Source organism: Rhinolophus sinicus, chromosome 7 (assembly GCF_057876585.1).
Source record: "Rhinolophus sinicus isolate RSI-liver-muscle chromosome 7, RSI-T2T, whole genome shotgun sequence".
Lineage (NCBI taxonomy): Eukaryota > Metazoa > Chordata > Mammalia > Chiroptera > Rhinolophidae > Rhinolophus > Rhinolophus sinicus.
Genome location: NC_142507.1, coordinates 15,466,229 through 15,487,496, shown reverse-complemented (window position 1 = coordinate 15,487,496; position 21,268 = coordinate 15,466,229). Strand labels below are relative to the sequence as shown.

Genomic DNA, 21,268 nt, shown 5'->3' with positions numbered 1-21,268 from the left:
GGTTTGGTGAAATAGAACTGACAACATCTGAGAGAGAAGTAGTCTCTCTTTCTGCTTTCAAAACACAATAGGAAAAAAACACACACACTAGAGCTCCATCTGAAGAAGAATATGAGAAGTTATATTTCATTGTATACTCACCTGCTACCTTTAACACCCTTTATTATCTTTTATTTTGCTGGATTTCTCTGCTGCATCTGACAATTTCTCACTCCTCCTCCTGGAAACTGTACTCCTTCTCTCCTTGTTTATCTACCTCATGTTCCACTTACTCTCTATGTTCTTGAACTTTGGGTTTCCTGCAGTTTGGGTTTTGTACCATTCATCTTCTCACCTTGAGTGTTTTTCATATATATATATGGTTGTTTATTACTTGCTGTGTCCCAGAAACTATTCTAAGAATATTAAATATATTTACTTATATATTCCTCATAATAACCCTGTGAAATAAGTACTACCATTATCATCTTTTCTATGGGTGATGAAATGTCCATAGAAAGATTGACATGCTCGTCTGTTAACCTAGCTTCTGAACACTGGGGATGGAGTTTGAACCCAAGAGCTCTGGCTCAAAAGCTCATGTGCTGCAGTGCCCATGGTGCTATGTGGCAGCTTATTGGTTAAGAGAATTATCTTGTATTCTTGTCATGTTGTTGGTATCGCTGCTCACTCAAGTGAAGAAACGGGGACTCATTCTCTACCTTACCTTCCATATAGGTGTGGTGAATGATCCAGGATCACGGTTTGTACTGCCTATGTGCTTTCACCCTTTCTTCTCTCATCCACACCTTCAGCTCCTAGCTGAGATTTGGCCTTACTATCCTTTGTTTGGGCCACGGCAATAACCTCTGAACTGCAGCACCCTATCTGTCTAGACAGATTACTAGAGTCTTCTCTCTAGAGGACAGTTTTAACCATGACATCCCTCTGAATAAGCTTCTGAGCAGCTCCCTGTGCATCCTAGTTTGAGTTCTAAGCTCTTTCATATAATATATCAGCAAGATTCTCTACGCTCTGATACCTGCAACTTCTGACCCACCCTGATTTCCACTCTCTGCCCAGCTCCCACCTCAGACACTCTATTCTGTTCCAAACTGTTTTTCTTGGCTTGTGTCATTCACTGTCCAAGACGCTCTTACATCACCTCTTCCAAGCCATCACCTCTTCAGCCTCTCTCTCCCGTGATGGCTAGACCTGGGACCGGTTCTCTATCATAACACTTGGTTTCACACGATGCAGGAATCAGCTGCTTCTTTGTCTCTCTGAGCTCCTTGAAGGCATACTCTACCCTGTCTTATTCGTCTTTATTTTCCGGGCACGCAGCAGTGTGTGACACTTTATAGGGCACTTGTTAAATGTTTGTTAATCTGAATTCTAAAGGTAATTTTATAATATCCTAAATACTATGCCTGCCTTATAGTCACCCCAGAGGGAATTTTCTGAACTCTTGAACTACTTTAAGCAGACATTCAGTCACTGAAGAAATAATTGTACACAAGTCAACTATGGAAATCATTGCTTTCAAACAGCAAGTAAAGGAACGTTTCCTGGATGGATAGATGCTATGATATTATAGTGTTTTGCACATGTAATTAACAAGCTGCTCTGGTAGATATTCCTTGACTGGCTAAATCTGTGCTCTGAATCTCCATTTCTATGCAAGTGTAACTACAGCTGATCCATAGCTCACATCCACTATGTTAAGGGCAGTATAGAAGCCACTATTCTCTAATGATCCAGTGACGGGTCTTTCTGACATTGGTTTGTGATGGGATCAGGAATTTGGGGGCCTTTGCGGCAGCATGAGCAAACAGGAGAAGTCAAGGTGAAGGGGGATAGATATTTACAGAAAAACAAAAATCATCTATTTAATATTTTCTTTATCTAGTCACTGTATTATCTCATTTAAAATTTAGAAGGACGTTTGCAGGTCATCACCAACCTCTTGATGAGGATTCTAACTCCAAGTGTTATATTTTCCAGAAAGAGCAATACATTTGGGAAGCTGGTTTGTTTGAGAGTTGAAAGAATTACCAGATTAATGGCCACTAATTAATATTCTATATTATATTTTTATTGAGGTGACTTTGTTTATACTATAAACTTATTTATACCCACTTTTCATGATATTTTGAGGGGACTTGATAAATTGTAAGTGTGTCACACTCTGTGTCTTCCCTGGGCCTTGAAAGGATGCATTTTCATTGTTTGTGGTGGAGGTAATTTCCCCCTAGAAACTTTCAAGAATTTTCATGGAAACTATTAAAGTGCCAACTGCACCTGAACAGTGTCTCTTTCACAGGGTTAGACCCCAAGAGATGCAACGTGGTAAATGCTCTCCCCAAAAGCATCTTCTTAATTTATAGATAGGACTCTTGCCTTGAAATTCTGCCTCCCGATAAGCAGAAGCAGCATAAAAAGGAACTCAAATATCTCCTATACCTTTACTAGAGTAAATCCTAAATTCTAAGCAGTTAGCCCCAGCTTGTCCTTTTACTGGGATGTACTATGTTCCTTGAAACTCGTGACATAGAAAAACTTTTACTTACCCCCCCACCTCCCCTAACCAATGGCCTCAGGAAACCCAGGGACCTCGACGTTGGAATTCCTTCCACAAGCCCTTGGAGTTCAAATCTCTCAAGGACCTAAACATCTCAAGGGCCCCTCCAGGCTACTTTGAAATTTGTTTATATCTACAGATATTTTATTTTGCAGGAAGGTAGGGTGGAGAAAGAGAATGTTCTAAGAGATACAGGGATATCTGTGACTGTCTTTGCCAGTATTTCCACAGCCTTTGGATGTTTCCCGTCAGTTATGTTTGGCAATTGTTTTACCATCCTTAGCATTCATATAGAACTCCAATGTGCGGGTTCTTGATGTTTCCTAGGATTCTTCACTGAGGGAGAATAAAATCGGTCACAAGCCCTTCCTATTTCTTGGAGGAGTGTAAAGTCTTACTCTTGCCCCTTAAGTGAAGTAGCTCAGGTTTTATGTCTGACTTTCTTGTCTTTCAGTGTTGTCCCACTCTGGGATTCAGGAATGTGAGCTGAGTTGTAGGAAATGGGTTAAACCGGCTCCTTATAGAGCATAGAGTGCAAATGCAATGGTATTTTAGGTGTGCATGGGGCAGGAAGAAAGGAACAATCTGAAGCCGTAGGTTCCTAAGAAGCAGGGAGAGCTCAGGAAAAGGGATGGCATTGTTGACTCAAAAAGGTAGAGTTGGTGGATGCTGGAGGCACTGCCAGGAAAGGTTCCCAGATGTCATGGGAGGCAGGCAGAGTGAGCCCATGAGAGGGTTTTACATGATGATTGTGGGCAGGTGGCAGCAGGAAAAGGGATTGCTGGTTGCTGTGGACCATGTGTGTTAGGGCTTACTCGGTCTTCTCCTCCCCACAATGGCCTCACCTTTCTTACCATGAGACTGTAATCCAAGGCTGGCTGCACACGAATTGTGTGAAGCCCAGGTTTAGCAAAGCAAACTTTGTGGAAGGCCATATTTTAGGATTTCCGTTCTTATTTCCACAGTGAAAATTTTATTTTGTTAAATGTGTGCTATGCAGTATTAAAATTCTCCTTTAAAATAGATTTCCCCAAAAAACATGTGTGTGTGTATATTATTGCTTTCATATTTGTTTGATCTTAGTTTTCTATGTTCTTTTTGTTGCTCCTGGTTATTTGAAATGTTGTCATTAGCTCTGTATTTTATAGTAATTCTACCTTAAGGCCCTTAAATAAAAATATCTTTTATTAAGCTGTCAAAGTCACTTAACTATGCACACTTTTCTTAATTATGTCTATATAGGTAGGCACATGTTTATATCTTAAAAAAACAGAAAACTTTTAACCATTTTCTCAGGAGCAATCAAACCTAACAAATGAATGAGAATTCATGTTGGTCCTTTCTGAGGAAGTTTTTGGAATTTGTAATTTGCTTGAAAATGAAAATGAAATGGCGTGTTTCTATAAGCATTTCCTGTCAGTGTAGTTTGCTTAAATATCAGTGGTATCTGTCTCCCTGTTTGGCCCCAGAAAGATGGCTGGTTAGCCAATGACGAGTAAGATTCCCCACAGGGGGTGGGGGGCGACAACCCAAGCCAGGCACAGTCACGTGGGGACCAACAAGAGAATCCACGGGGCTGATAGAGGTGGGCACAGCGCCCCACCTTCCCCGGCTAAGGAGAGCCTCTGCCTCTGTGGCTGCATTTCTTCCCACAACCTGCAAGGGAAGTGACTCAATGATGTGCTCTCCATCTATTCATATGCACAAAGGTTTTGTCTCTTGGGGAAGTACGTACATCCTGAGACTTACCATTCAGCTGACTGCAGGCAAGGGTGATTGGCTTGAATTAGTTTCCTATTATAATGTATGGGATTCACAGATCTTGAGATTGACAAGCTTTATCTCCTTTACTTTCCCACCTAACTAATAAAAGCTATGCATAGGCCCGATTTGGCCCTCAGTCTTTGAGGCTGGAGTCCCTTGGCCCCGCTTGCACACTATTCTTGGCTGCTGTCTTTCTTAACCCTGTGCAGCCCTCCTTGCTCCCCACAACCCTCATCGTGCGGGACGCGACAGACATTCATCTATAATATTTTATGTATTACTAGTTCTTTTTTTTTTATAGCTGGGGACTATTTCATTGCATGGATATAGCACAATTGTATATACGTTCACTAGTTGATGGACATTTGGCAAGTCTTTAGGTCGATGCATGTTTTCATTTTTTGTCTTTAAATTTCAAAGCAGTGGAGTTTCTGGGTTAAATGCTAAGTGTAGGCTTAACTATAAAAAATTGCCAAACATATTTCTAAAGTGGCTATAGCATTTTTCATTCCCACCAGCAATGTATGAGAATTCTAGTTGTTCCATGTGACAGTTAATTTGATGTGCCAACTTGACTGAGCTAAGGGATTCCCAGATATGTAGCTGGTATTTCTGGATATGTTTGTGAGGGTGTTTCTGGAACATTTGAATCAATAGACTGAGTAAAGAAGATCACCCCCACCAAGGCAAGTGAGCATTATCTAATTCATTCAGGGCCTAAATAGAACAAAAAGGCAGAGGCAGGGCGAATTTGCTCTATGTTTGAGCTGAGACACCCATCTTCTCCTGCCCTAGGACATTGGGGTCCCTGGTTCTTAGGCCGTTAGATTTGGACTAGAATTACACCACCAACTTTCCTGATCCTCCAGGTTACAGATGAAAGACTGTGGGATTTATCCTCCAAAATCTTGAGAGCCAGTCCCTCATGATATATCCCTTCCTATTGGTTCTGTTTCTCTGGAGACCTCTAACACATTCCTCATCTTTCCATCACTTTTACATTTTAGCTATTGTAGCAAGTGTGCAGTAATATCTTGTTATGGCTTTAGTTTTCAATTCCCTAATTACTAATTACTAATAAGTTTAAACATCTTTGTCGTGTCCTTATTTGCTATTCATATATATTCTTTAGTGAAGAATCTGTTTGACTATTTTGCTCATTTTTAACAATTGATTTGTCTCCTTAAATATTATATATTTTCATATATTTTTATGTATTCTGGTTTATAAGTTATTTTTCAGATATATGTGTCTGAAATATTTTTTTTTTTGCAGTCTGTGGCTTGCCTTTTAATTTTTTAACATTTGTTTTGAAGAGCAAACATTTTTAAATTTTGATAAAATTCGTCAATTTTTAATGGTTTCTGCTATTTGTGCTTTGTGCCCCAAACTCATAAGATTCCTTCTATGTCTTTTTATATTTTGGTTTATAACCTATTTGAGTTAATTTCTGGATTTGATGGTAAGTAATAGTCAAGGTTAAATTTTTCCCATGTGTATGTAAAATTGTTTTAACATCATTTATTTAAATGGTTATTTTATTCCCATTGGATTACCTTGAATAACCTTGGTGCATTGCAAAAAATCAATTGATTATGTGTGGTTCAATTCTAAATTCTCCATTCTGTTTTATTGATCCATACATCTATCTTTTTGCCAATATCACCCTATCTTAATTACACTAGCTTTATTCTAAATTTTGCAGTCAGGTAGTATAATTCAACCTTGTTCTTCAAAATTCTCCTTAATAGTCTGGGTCTTGTGCCATTCCATAAATTTTGGAATCACGTTATCAGTTTCTATTCCAAGAATCTGTTGTCATTTCTATTGAAGTTTTCTTGAATCGCATTATAAGTCTGGGAGTTTTGACAATATTGAATTTTCCAATGCATGTTTATGCCACTTCTCCCCATTTATTTGGCCTTCAATTTTTCTCAGCAACAATCATAGTTTTTAGTATTAAGTCTTTGACATTCTTTGTTAAATTTGCCCCTAAGTATTTCATGTCTTTGAGTGCTATAATAAATGGCACTCAACTTTTATTTGAATTTTTAGCTGTTTGTGCTAGCACATAGAAATAGAAATGGGTTTTGTATATTGACATTTATTCACTTTCTAAACTCACCTATTTGTTCTATTAACTTTTTTTGTAGATTCCTTAGGATTTCCTGCATAGATGGCCATGTCATATGCAAATAAAGACAATTATACTTCTTCCATCTAATCTCTATGCCTTTCATATACTTGTTTGGCTTTATTACACTGCCTAGGACCTCCAGTCCCAAGTTAATATACAGATAGTGAGAATGAACAGTCTTGCCTTGCTCTCAATTTTAGAGGGAAAGATTTCAATTTTTCTCCATCAAATTCATTGTTGGCAGTAGGTTTTTCATCAATACCCTTTGTCAGTTCAAGGAATTTCTCTTCTATTCCTGACTTTTACCATGAACAGCTGCTGCATTTTGTCTAATGCCTTTTAAACATATATTGAGATGATTATATGGTTTGTTTTGTTTTTGTGTATTAATATAGTGAGTTATGTTGATTGATTTTTGGATGTAAAACCATCTTTGCATTCCTTGGATAAATCCAAATAGATCAGAATATTTATCCTTCATATATTTATATTGCTGGTTGTAATTTTAAAATAATTTTGTTAAGGACATTGGCACACCGGGGGTGCCAAAAAATGTATACAAGTGGACACTTTGGTCAATGTTGTTCAAGCACTAGTTCGCCACAATCAGAAGTGTCTGGACACTGATGGTGACCACTCTGAGCACCTCTTGTAATTGCAGAAGTCAAATGTGACTTGTATTCATCTTTTGTCATCGGTGTATATTGAGTATTACAATTTTAATACAGTTTTCCTTTCTTAAAATGTGTATACATTTTTATTTTTGGCACCCTCTATATATGACAGTGTAGGCTCTTTCTGTGCATTTTCTTTCTTTTTTTTTCCTTCTAGTATGCCTTGTAATTTTTTCTTGCTAGCCAGACATAATGAACTGGTAAAAGCAACTGCTGTAAATAGGCCTTTAGGAAAGCGGTGGTAAGGGTGGGGGAATGGGAATTATTCTACAATGCTATGAGTAGGTCTCAGTCTTTAAGTGAGCCCCTGCCTCTGGACTGTGCACTTCACAAGTGTTTCTCTGTTTTTTCTCTTCCCTTAGATGGAACACGGTGACTAGAATGGGCTAGAGATGGATATTTCCCTTCTCCCATGTGAAAGTCTGGAACTGACTGGAGTTGATTATTTTCCTCTCTCAGGTCAGTTAGGCTCTGGGAAGACCTCAGTAGGTTCAGCTCTGTTTAAGTAGTTTCTCTTTAGGACAGGCTTTTTTTTTTTTTTTTTAATTTATTGGGGTGACAATTATTAGTAAAATTACATCGATTTCAGGGTGTACAATTCTGTATTACATCATCTATAAATCCCATTGTGTGTTCACCACCCAGAGTCAGTTCTCCTTCCATCACCATATATTTGATCCCCCTTACCCTCATCTCCCCCCCCACCCCCCCCCACCCCCCCAGCAGGCTTTGTTAAGTAGAACAGAGTGCTGTGGTTTATTTCCAGCTGGTTCTTTTTCCCTGCCCCACGCTGGAAGCATAGGGGGATTTTTCTCTGATATTTACAGTGAGAACACGGTTGAGCTCCTGGGTGTGTGTGTGTGTGTGTGGGGGGGGGGGCTCTGTGATTAGAACCCCCTGAAGTTTTTAACTCTCATGCTTGTCTACACTGAACTTCCAGCAATTTGTTAGTTATAGTTTAGGTTTTCCTTCCCTGGCACTGTTCTTGTGGCAGTTTCTGCTCTTGACTCTGTTCCAATAAGCTGTGACTCCCAGGTTTTGCCTGTCTGTCTCGCCAATATCTGGGCTAGTGGTTTGTCCTGTGTCCTCACCTTTCTGATGGATCCATGAAGAATTGTTGCTTTTTCAGTCTGTTCAGCTTTTCACTTGTCAAGATGGTGTGCTGTCTTCCAAGCTCCTTACCTACAGAAGCAGAAACTGGAAGTCCACTTATTTTTTAAATTCTATTTTCTCTTCCACATTTATTAGCTACATGTCTTTTGTTGTAATAGTTATTTGCAGTGATGTTCAAGATTTGAATCTGTTTTATTTCAGCTTTCTCTTTATTAAGTATCATTATAAATTTCTGTTTTGTTTTTCTTTTTTTCTTTTTTATACTCACGGGTTTTTCTATTCAATAGATTTGAATAAGATGTAGATTTTGTTCTCTTCACTATTCATGTGTCCCTTCTTCTTTCATGTTGATTCTTATATCATTTGCTCATAACTCCATTAGTTTGTGGAAAAGGTGTCCGGAAGGACACCTTTGAGTTCTGGAAAAGGTGTCTCAGAAATATCTGTATTTTATGTTTCAGACTTGTAATCAGCCACATCTCCAAAGAAGCTGGGTATTTATGGAGCACAACCTGTGTATAGGAGCACTAGTGCTACTGTACTGGGTAGTCATGTCTTTTAGGTCCTTTTGGTGGGCAGAACTAGGAAATACATACTTTTTTTTTTTTTCTAAAGGATTCATGATATAGTACTGTTCCCAATTTAAATTTAATGTTACAAGATTTGCTGTTTCATATTATTTTTATACTTTCTTTTCATACATTAAAAATGTTAATTCCCAACACAGCAACATAATTACACACTTGCTATATTTTACTATATAAAAATGGATCACGTTATTATTATGTAATTAAAATTCTTTGCCTCCTTACTTGATTAGTTGATTTTTTAATTAGAATATTTCTCCAGTTTTTTTTTATTAGTTTCAGGTGCACAAAACAAAGTAATACTTAGACGTTTATCATTTATATCCCTCACACTGTGTCCACCCACCTCCCCCCATCCACTATCCCTCTGGCATTGCACACAGCCATTACATTTCCACTGTCTCTATTCCTAATGCTGTACTCTGCTTCTTGTATATATAAACTTGTAGTTGACATTCATTGTTGTTCAGCTTCAGCTTCAGGTGTACAGTGCAGTGATCAGGCATCTACATCATCCCTGAGATGGTCTCCCTAATGAGACGTGTCCATCGGATACCCTACAAAATCTTTACAACATTATTAATTATATTCCCCAAATTAACTTTCATATCCCCGTGGCAATCTTGTGGTTACTGACTGTGCTTTCTAATCCATTCACCTTCCCCCTTATCCCCACCTCCCCTCCCATCTACCAACCCTCAGTTTTTCCTCTATGTCTCAGAAACTGTTTCTGATTAGTTCATTCACTTTTTCTTTTCTTTAGATTCCACATATAAGTGAGATCATATGGTATTTGTCTTTCTCTGTCTGGCTTATTTCACTTAACATAATGTTCCCTAGGTCCATCCATGTTGTTGTAAATGGTAAAATTTCTTTCTTCTTTATGGCTGCATAATACTCCATTGTATAAATGTACCACAGTTTCTTAATCTAGTCGTCTACCAATGGGCATTTCGGTTGTTTCCATGTCTTAGCTATTGTGTATAGTGCTGCAATAAACATAGGAGTGCATAAATTTTTTTGAATTGGAGTTTTAAATTTCTCTGGATAGATACCTAGGAGTGGAATTGCAGGGGCATAAGGTAGTTATATTTTCAGAATTTTGAGATACTGTTTTCCATAGTGGCTGCACCAATCTGCAATCCCACCAACAGTGCATAAGCGTTCCCTTTTCTCCACATCCTCACCAGCACTTGTTGTTTGTTGATTTATTAATGATAGCCATTTTGACTGGGTTGAGGTGGTATCTCATTGTGGTTTTTATTTGCATTTCTCTGATGGTTAGTGAGGTTGAGCATTTTTTCATATGTCTGTTTGCCATCTGTATGTCCTCTTTAGAAAAATGTCTCTTCATGTCCTCTGCGCATTTTTTAATTGGGTTGCTTGTTTTTTTGGAGTTGAGTTGAATGAGTTTTTTATAAATTTGTGATATTAACCCCTTATCAGATATATCATTGGCAAATACATTTTCCCATTCAGTAGGATCCCTTTTTGTTTTATTGATTGTTTCCTTTGCTGTGAAAAAACTTTTTAGTTTGATGTAATCCCACATGTTTATTTTTTCTCATACTTCCCTTGTGAGAGGGGATATATCAGTAAAAATCTTACTCCGGGTAATGTCTGTAAAGTTTCTTCCTATATTTTCTTCTAGGAATTTTATGGTTTCAGACCTTACATTTAGGTCTTTAAGCCATTTTGAATTTATTTTTGTATATGATGTAAGGAGGTGGTCCAGCTTCATTTTTTTGCATGTGTCTGTCCAGGTTTCCCAGCACTATTTATTGAATAGATTATCTTTACCCCACCGTAAATTCTTGCTTCCATTGTCATAGATTAAATGGTCATATATGCATGGATTTATTTCTGGACTCTCTATTCTGTTCCATTGATCTACGTGTCTGTTTTTATGCCAGTACCATGCTGTTTTGATTACTGTAGCCTTGTAGTATAATTTGATGTCAGGTATCGTTATACCTCCCACTTTGTTCTTATTTCTCAAGATTGCTGAGGCTATCCGGAGTCTTTTATGGTTCCATATAAATTTTAGGATTATATGTTCTATTTCTGTGAAAAACGTCATTGGAAGTTTGATAGGAATTGCGTTGAATATGTATATTGCCTTAGGCAGTATGGACATTTTAACTATATTAATTCTTCCTATCCATGAACATGGTATGTGTTTCCATCTATTTGTATCTTCTTTCTTCAGTGTCTTATAATTTTCTGAGTACAGATCTTTTACTTCTTTGGTTAAATTTATTCCCAGTTATTTTATAGTCTTTGAAGCAATTGTAAATGGGATTGTTTTTTAAATTTCTCCTTCTGATATTTTGTTATTGATATATACAAATGCAACTGATTTCTGAATATTAATTTTGTATCCTGCTACTTTACTAAATTCATCTATCGCTCTAATAGTTTCTTGGTGGAGTCTTTACGGTTCTCTATATATGGTATCATGTCATCTGCATATAATGACAATTTTACTTCCTCCTTACCGATTTGGATGCCTTTTATTTCTTTTTCTTGTCTGATTGCTGTGGCTAGAACTTCCAGCACTATGTTGAATAGAAGTGGAGAAAGTGGGCAACCTTGCCTTGTTCCTGATCTTAAGGGGAATAGTTTTAGCTTTTTCCCATTGAGTATGATGTTAGCTGTGGGTTTATCATATATGGCCTTTATTACGTTGAGATATGATCCCTCTATTCCCACTTTCTTAAGGGTTTTTATCATAAATGGCTGCTGGATTTTGTCAAATGCTTTTCTGCATCTATTGATATGATCATGTGATTTTTATTTTTTATTTTGTTAATGTGGTGTATTACATTAATTGATTTGTGGATGTTGAACCACCCTTGCATACCGGGGATGAATCCGACTTGATCATGGTGTATGATCTTTTTAATGTATTGCTGAATCTGTTCGCTAATATTTTGTTGAGGATTTTTGCATCTATGTTTATTAGAGATATAGGCTTGTAGTTTTCTTTTTTTGTGGTGTCTTTGTCTGATTTTGGGATCAGACAAAGTGGCCTTGTAAAAAGTGTTTGGGAGGCTTCCCTCCTTCTGGATTTTTTGGAAGAGCTTGAGGAGAATAAATGATAATTCTTTTTTGAATGTTTTGTAAAATTCACCTGTAAAGCCATCTGGTCCAGGGCTTTTGTTTGTTGGGAGATTGTTGATTACTGATTCAATTTCCCTGATGGTAATCAGTGTATTCAGGTTTTCTGTTTCTTCTTGAGTTAGCCTTGGAAAGTTTTATGCTTCTAGAAAATTGTCCATTTCTTCCAGATTGTCAAATTTGATGGCATATATTTGCTCCTTGTAATTTCTTAAATTTTTTTGTATTTCTGTGGAATCTGTTGTCACTTCTTCTCTTTCATTTCTGATTTTATTAATTTGGGTTCTCTCTCTCTTTTTTTAAATGAGTCTAGCTAAAGGTTTGTCGATTTTGTTTATCTTCTCTAAAAACCAACTCTTGGATTCATTGATTTTTTGTGTTGTTTTTCTGGTTTCTATTTCATTTATTTCCTCTCTGATTTTTATTATCTCCTTCCCTGTATTCCCTTTGGGCTTATTTTGCTTTTCTTTTTCCAGATCCCTTAAATGTGAAGATAAACTGTTGATTAGTGATTTTTGTTGTTTCTTTAGGTAGGCCTGCGATGCTATGAATTTCTCTCTTTGGACCCCTTTCACTGTATCCCATAGATTTTGGGTTGTCGTGTTTTCATTTTCATTTGTCTCAAGATATCTTTTGATTTCTCCTTGATTAGTTGATTTTTGAAAAAGGTATAATAAATCTTTATGTATATTTTTCCATTACTTTTTTTATACATTTTTTTTCTATTATATTCATATGTTTCAAAGCTATGCTGTGAGGTTCATAAAAGTTCAAAACTGTTATTTCTTTATAATGGATGACACAGTGTTGGCAATATGAGATATTCATCTTTGTCCTGTGTAATACTTGTCACCTTGAATTATATGTCAGATAATATTATTGTTACACTTACTTTATTTGTAGAATACATGTTTATTTTTAAACTTCTGGTGCTGTGGTTTAGGTATGCCTTTTTCAAATAGCTTATTGTTAAAATTTGTTTGTGTGTATATATGTATACATGCATATGTGTTTGTATTCACACAGGCATCATTACATTTTCCCCCTCATTCTAACATTCTCAGTCTTTTAAATAGAGCCCCAAATCAATTATAAATTTATACTTTAAATGTATGTTATTATGTAATATGTGTATTGTATAATATGTAATATAATACCATAAATACAATAAGTATAATATAATATAATATAATATAATATAATATATTGATTAATAGGGATTTGGGATTGAAAGGAGGGGTGAACATCATAATCCAAATTATTACTGACTTTGATATATATATATATATTTTTTACAAAATCTAAACTGGTTTGAATAAGTAAGCTGAACTACAAGAAAATTTTTTAAAATCACAGTTCAACTAACTTTTAAAATGAATGCTTATTTTTTGTTTTCCTTGCCCAAGGAGATAACTTCAGAAAAAAAATATTACTAAGAGCAATGTCAGAAAGTTTACTACCTATGTTTTCCTCTAGGAGTTTTATGGTTTTGGGTCTTACTTAAGTCTTTTATCAATTTTGATTTTATACCTGAATAGAAATTTTTCAAAAAAGGACATACAAATGGCCAATAGACATATGAAAAGAAGCTCAATGCCACTAATCATACTTGCAGTGTCAAAAAAATACATAGATGCTTTTATTGTAGAATTGTTATAAGGGAAAGGAACAGATCAACATTTGTTGTAGATAATTTATTCGAAAAAAGTTTGCTTATTATGAACCATCTTGGACCATGGTCATATATGAGTCCTCATATGGTAGCAGAGAATAAGGGCTAAAATTCTGGAACACAGAGGAGATTGTCAGGGTTGGATCCCAGGCCAGCAACTGAAGCCATGGCAGGTTGTCTTACTTCATAGTGCCTCAGTATCCTTAACTATATAAAAAGAGGTTTTAATAGTACCCATATCCTAAGGGCATTGGATGAGTTAAATAAGTTAATATGTGAAGTGCTTATAATAGTACTTGTAAACAAGTAATCAATATACAATTGTCAGGAGGTACCTGGGAAGATGTACATTATAAGGTTTGGGTTTTAATTATAAGGGTTTTCACAATACAATATATAGATGATGTATTATAGAAATATACACTTGAGACCTATATAATTTTACTAACAAATGTCATTCTAATAAATTTAATTAAAAAATAAAATAAAATAAACAGTTTTCTTATATTTAATATATAGCACCAGCTCTCATTTAGGTTTCTTTTTTTATAAAACTGATTTTTCATTATAAAATAATCAATGTGTTTATTCAACAAAATTTATAAAATTCAGAAGAGGAAAACGTAATCCCAGCAACTAGAGAACCACTGTTAGCTATTCATTAATTAATGTCTATTAGTACTTTACAATGTGCCTTTGATATGGTCGTTTCCAGTCAAGATTATACAATTAAAAAAACAACAACAATGGATTCACTTGTTTTAGTGCTTATTTTTTGCCAAGAAATGTTTACAAATTATTTCAGTTAATCCTCATAGCAACCTTATGAAGTAGGTGATATTTTCATCCCACTTTAGAGGTGGAGAAAGTGAGTTTTAGAAAGGTTAAGGACTTGTCCAAAATGCCGCTGTTAACCTGGCCTTGAAGAAGTAGGTAGAACTTTTACAGGGTGAACTTCCTGTGGAATGAATTATTTGGGGCAAATATTCTGCTATTGTTATGAGAAATCAATAGACTTTGCAGAATTTTGAAAAGCGGTCTTTATTAGTTAAGAACATGTTTGGCTGCTTGCAGCAGAAGGGAACTCAAATGTATTAATAGTAGCTTAACACAATACTGGGGGTGCCAAAAAATTGTATACACATTTTAAGAGATGTTGACACTTTGGTCAACATTGCTCAAGCAGTAGTTTGCCGTAATCAGAAGTATCTGATGCTGAGGGTAAAAACTTTGAGCACCTCTTGTAAATGCAGAAGTCAAACGTGACTTGTATTCATCTTTTGTTAATGATATATATTAATACAGTTTTTTCCTTTCTTCAAATGTGTATTCATTTTTTTGGCGCCCTCTGTATATGTTACTGTTTTCATATAACAATTAAGCCTGGACCCAGAGTTGTCCAGCATATTCTTTTATTGTTCCAGGCTCTTTCCTCCCCTGTACCATCCTTAGTGTGTGTTCACCCTCACGCTTGTCACTGCACGGTCACAGATGGCTGCTTCCGCTCAACCTGTGTGTCAGGCAGTCATAGAAGTGGGAAAAATGAAGGGGTCGCACTATCAAAATATTTTCCGAAATCCACAGACACCTTCTGCTTACATCTCACTGGCCAGAAGTGTGCTCCTAGGCCACCCTTATATATGATTGATGTTGGACCATTGAGGGCTTATTTTTCTGGGCAGACTGGTCCCCTAAACAAAATCTGGATTCTCTCCTGAAAGGAGAAGAGGAGAATGGATAATGGATAGACAACTAGCAATATCCACTACCTGGCTTACACGTAACAAGTAGCCAATGAATTACATACCTATATTCTCAATATAAGCTCTTGAGGCAGAGCAGGATTTCTGCTCTTTGGGAAAAGGGGGTGTGGGAGACTATGGTGCAGTGCTATCCCATGTGACAAATCCTGCTACTACTGAAGTTGTAAGAGAAATGAAGTTCATTGGCGAGGAATTCCCCAGCTGTGTGGTTTGCCCAGAGGATCAGATGCTTTCTGACCTCAGCACTGATCATCTTGTGTTTTATAGGTTTCTGCAGTGTCATTATTATGGTTCATTGTACTCTTTGCCACTGTCTTGGCCAACCTTGAAGACAGGTTCAAAAAAAGCCTCTCATACTGCAAACACTTGTCCAGCTCTGCCTATGCTAAGTCAGCTAGGTTTACCTCCAGTCAGCAACTCATTAGGTGAGGCAGGTACTCATTGAAATCAGGAACCTCTAGTGTGCCGCTGCCCAACCCTAAAGCCTCTCAGCTGGGTACTTCTAGCCTTATTACCAGTGAGCGGTGCTAGGTTCTACAAACTTACAATCCTGAGTAAAGTTGTACTGGAATGTTTCTCAGATTTTTTCCATCAGTGTATCCCTGATACATGGAACTAAACCTAGGAAGCATTGTGTGTGCATAGGGTAGTGTGTGTGTGTGTGTGTGTGTGTGTGTGTGTGTGTGTGAAGCATGTCACCTGGCCTTATTCATTTTTATTCTGGAATTGACATACTACAATTTACCTAACATACTATTAACATGATTTACCTAGTGGGGAGGGGATGCCCCCACTCTCAATGTATTGATTTCTCTGAAGTTCCAGGTGGGTGTGAAGTTTGGCCGATCAGAATATTCTATTATTGGCCACAGTGATTTGTTCAGTGACACAACTGAAGCCTGTGAAGACTCCCCCCCGCCCCCCCCTCGGGACTTCTACAAAAGAGGCTCTTGCTTTTTCCACTGTGATTTAAAATAGAGAAGATACAAAATTTGAAGCTTGGCACTCATCTTTTGGTTATAATAATGAAGTCAGTATGGTTGAGAGAAGATTGTGAGATGGGATGAAGGAAAACAATGTACCAGAGACATCTTTTGAGCCTCTGGACAAGCTACACCCAGGGCCAGTCCCATCCGGGGACTTTTCACTTGTACAGGTACAAGCAAATACATTCCTTTTGTGTTTAAGCCACTTGGGCACTTTCTGCCATTTGAAACAAACAAAAATCTTTACTGATTCACTAACTCAAACTCTACACCCTTGAAATTATCTGAAATTTTTGGATTTAGCATAACAATTCACACTTAACATTATATATATATATATATATATATATATATATATATATATATAAAATTTGAAAAGTTTGAAGAAGAAAGTTAATTTAAATGAAAATTTAAACATGATATATATGTATATATATATATATATATATATATATATATATATGTAAAACATGTTTAAATTTTCATTTAAATTAACTTTCTTCTTCAAACTTTTCAAGTAAAATTTTTTTCCCAGGAGGAGTTGTCATATTTATTATATATTCTCATTCCCTTGACACAGTTCTGCATGTGCCAGGTGGTACATCTACTGCAATTTTAGAAACACAAGCTTGAGGAGCTGTGCGTACAAGTATAATAAGGAACTTCTGAACACAGAAAGTTTTCAGGACTCAGAGACATGGAATTGTAATGGTAGCATAATACACTCTGGCACAAGAAGATCCATTTGGGACTTTACAAATAGGCAGCACTCGCTGTCCTGCAGGGCAGCGTGTGGGGTCTCAGCTCCCGCTCCCCACATAAGAACGCAGGACATGGTGAGGCCAAAAAGGAACACCCACGGAGCCATAGGTAGGGCAGTCATACCATTATAGTCTCACTGGAGGCTGGATTCACACGTCATGTGACCTGTTGTCCGCTTTTCTGCCTGCCAACCGACCTCACTTGCTAGCTGCAATCCGCTCTTGCTAGCTCAGCCACCATCTTCTTGGCTAGCCCCCATTTTCTGCTAGTGTAGCCACGGCAGTTATATTAGTGGCCAATGGCTCACTAGTTATAGCTGACGGCCAACTAGCCACAGCGGATGGCCATCCAATCACAGTTGATGGCCATTTACTACCTGAGCCAGCACCTTTCCACGTGAGGCCGAGAGCCTGGAAACTGCACTTCTGGCTCTGTCCCCACACTCACTTTTCCACAAATAAAGCTCCTTTGTAGCAGAACACATAAATAAAAAATTCCATAAGGAAGTGACTAGCGAAGTTCACAATCTGAATTTCAACAACTTTATTGAAATACCTCTGTGTAAGCAGAGATATCCCACTTTATAAACTATGACACTGAAGGAAACCAAGTATAATGCTAATGCCTTGGGGAGTGTGTTTTCTTTCTTTCTTTCTTTTTATTTCTCAGAGTTATTATTATTTCCCTACATATTTTAGATTATGATCTACTGAGATCAGCTGTTTTATCAAATTAGTTTAATATGTTTCAAAGGGCTCAGATTTTAGGTGGGTGTGAAAAATAGTACAGATGCTTGATTCATGCTCTGTGAAGACCCTGCTTTACCATCCATTGCCAAATGTGTATAGTCTGAAAGATACAGGAGATGATCAAGACATCACATCTTTCATCAAATTTCTTTCAAGTAAACTTCTTAAGGAGATGCTAACTCATCACTTGTCAGAGAGTAGAATAAACTTGATTCAAAGGGGTTATTTCAACATCTGCATGATTCCAGAAAGCCTGAAGAAATGAGAAAAATTCTGCCAAGTATCCTGATGTCTTGTTCACCTGTTATTAGTACTTTTGTAACTAAAGCATATGCATTAATGTCTTTATTCATTGAATCGTAAGGTTGCAATAAACTCTAGATGTGTAATCACTTCTCTGGCCAGTAGTTTAAACAAACTCAAATGAAGTGTTTCAACATTTCCACATTTGTCTCCTTTTTATTTTATTTTATTTTATTTTATTATTTAGTAAATTTATTGGGATGTCATTCATTGATAAAATTGTATGTTTCATGTGTAAAATTCTATAATACATCATCTGTATATTGCATTGTATGCATATTTTATTTTCATGAGCTTTCTTCACATATGAGTCTCTGGGACGCTATGCAGCAGTCATAAACTACAACAAAGAATTTAATGTCTTACCTCCAAACCTTCGCAATAGCCAAATTTTAGCAAGAAAGGAGACCATCACTTTTGATCTTCTGCCCTCATTCATCTGACCAGTGGGTATTGGCTTCAAAATTTGCTGTTTTATTTTGAACTGTAGTGTTACATGTGAACATACAATGTTATTTCTTCCTCTACTGAGCCTCAACTTGGCTGTTCTTAAAATATTTTTCAAGGAAACTAAGATCACTTTGTTACCACAAGGATAAATGGGCAAGAGAGGTATCTTTTTTATGTTAGAAAATATTTGCAGGGATCATTTCTGCCCAGAACCCATTGGATTTACCTAATCTCCTGCAAAAAAGAAAGTGTTGTTAGCTTTGGTAGCTAAAAAAAGAAAAAAAAAAAAAAAAAGAAAAAAAAGAAAGCTCTCTATAGCTCAGAAAATAGCTACAATAACAATGTTTTCAGAAATACACATAATTGAAGACACTGAGAGCTATTTAGAATGTTTTATTAATGTTTGAATAATAAAATTTCTTTTTCACTGCATACCGTAAGATTAGCATCTGAACAAAGGTATTAAGAACTCTGAATTCCTACCCCTTGTTTTCTCAAATGTCCTAATATAATGATGGTGTCTTTGATCCTTAATAGATGGTAATTATTTGGATGCTTCTCAAATTTGATATTCACTTAAATACTCCTCAGAAACTCAATGTGCTTTCCAGAATCTTATATACTAAAATAATTCTAACATTCTAGTGCTCTGAGGATATGCAAACAAAATGGAATACTTATTATGTATTAATAAAAATTCTGGAATAGCAAATATCAGTTATGGGCTCCAGTAATAAAGGGCCATTTGTTTTGTTTGTTTGTTTGTTTGTTTTTTAAATGGCAGTGCTTCATTACAGTCTACAAAATTCAATTTGATTATATTTTACTCTTGAAATCTTCCATTGAGAAGTAGTGAGTGAGTTCTGAAGCCTAAGCCACCATGTTCTAGGTACTTTACATATATCAGGTCATTTATATTTATCACTTACATGCAAATGAGGGAACTGTATGAATTAATCCCAGTAATTAAAAAACCATAAAACAAAATGGGGAAAGGAGATAATTTGTGACAAAACCTTGAAAGCTATTTTGAAAAAAGATGACAGATATGAACACTGACCCACATGATGTTTATAATACGAAGTGTGACAATTAAGTTCGTGAACTTGTTGCAACGATGTTGCTAACATTTTTTTGATATCAGAGGGGTTATTCATTATGAATTTGTGCCAAGTGGACAAACAGTTAACCAAGTTTACCATTTGGAAGTCCTGAAAAGGCTGCATGAAAAAGTTAGACATCCTTAACTTTTCGCCAACAATTCATGGCTCTTGCATCATGACAATGTACCAGCTCACACGGCACTGTCTGTGAGGTTTTTTAGCCAGTAAACAAATAGCTGTATTGGAACACCCTCCCTACTCACCTGATCTGGCCTCCAATGACTTCTTTCTTTACCTGAAGGTAAAGGACATATTGAAAGGAAGACATTTTGGTGACATTTAGGACATCAAGGGTAATATGACGACAGCTTTGATGGCCATTCCAGAAAAAGAGTTCCAAAATTGCTTTGAATGGTAGACTAGGTGCTGGCATCGGTGCGTAGCTTCCCAAGGGGCGTACTTTGAAGGTGACTGTAGTGATATTCAGCAATAAGGTGTGTAGCACTTTTTCTAGGATGAGCTTGCAAACTTAATTGTCCGGCCCTGGTTCCATGGTCACCCCTGTCCCAGCCAACAGTGAAGAAAGCAGCCTGGTATACCCGTTCCTCTTCTTGAAAATGTTATATTCCATTTGCTATCTTTGCTTTTTAACCACAGATTTTATTCTTTTGTTTTTGGTAAGATACACATTTTAATTTATCTTTTGGTTATAGGTCAAGTAGTTCAAAAGTGCTTATAAAGAAGTTCTCCCACCCACCAACTTTACTCTTACTCCCCAGAGGTGACCTTTTTGTGTCTGTTAGCTTTATTGGTTGTATATCCAGAATCTTAGATAATATTGTTATACTCTTATTCTTGATTTTTAAATACTACACTGTCCGATGATATTGCACTATACAAGATAAAAATTTAACTCACACAGGTTATCTACACAGTAAATGATATTGGCAGGTAATTTGCATTTCTCATACTGATATTAAGGAAGGTTACACTAACCTCACAAATGAGTTGGGAAGCGTTCCCCCTTTTTTATCTTCTCAGAGAGCAAACATGATATAAAAGGTATTCATCTTTAAACTTTGGTGGAACTAATCTATATAACTGTACTTTTTTGCGTGAAGATTTTAAATATACATGTCAACTTCTTTAATAGTTACAGGACTCTTCAGGCTTTCTCGTTCTTCCTAAATCAGTTGTACATTATATATGTCTTGGACTTTGTTCATTTCACCAATAGTTTCAAATTTACTGGCAAAAAAATCTCATAATTTTCTCTTAAGCATTAGTATCTTTGTAATTTGTGTTATATCTATACGATTTCAACTCTAATTCAGTTTATCATTATTATTTCTTTTTTTCCCTTGAACAACCTAGATCAAGATTTTTCTACTTTATTGGTATTTATTAAAAATGTGATTTGGTTGATCTCTATTGAATCTTCCTTTTCTTATATTCACTGATTGATATTTTTAACTTTATTTTTCTTTCTTTAAAAATGTATCATATTTTGTTATACTTTAAAGAT

At 36.3% G+C, this 21,268-nt stretch overlaps 1 long non-coding RNA gene across 2 annotated transcripts in view; it reads left to right on the top strand.

The window, feature by feature from the left end:
* The window catches only part of LOC109459784 (uncharacterized), an 84,620-nt gene that overhangs the window by 49,735 nt on the left and 13,617 nt on the right, over positions 1–21,268 (top strand). Inside the window, exon 3 of one of the 2 annotated variants that reach the window (XR_012491776.2) lies at positions 7,498–7,594. The exons of the other annotated variant lie outside the window; for it this stretch is intronic. This is a non-coding gene — a long non-coding RNA (uncharacterized LOC109459784). The remainder of the gene's footprint in view (positions 1–7,497; positions 7,595–21,268) is intronic. 2 annotated transcript variants of the gene reach the window in all.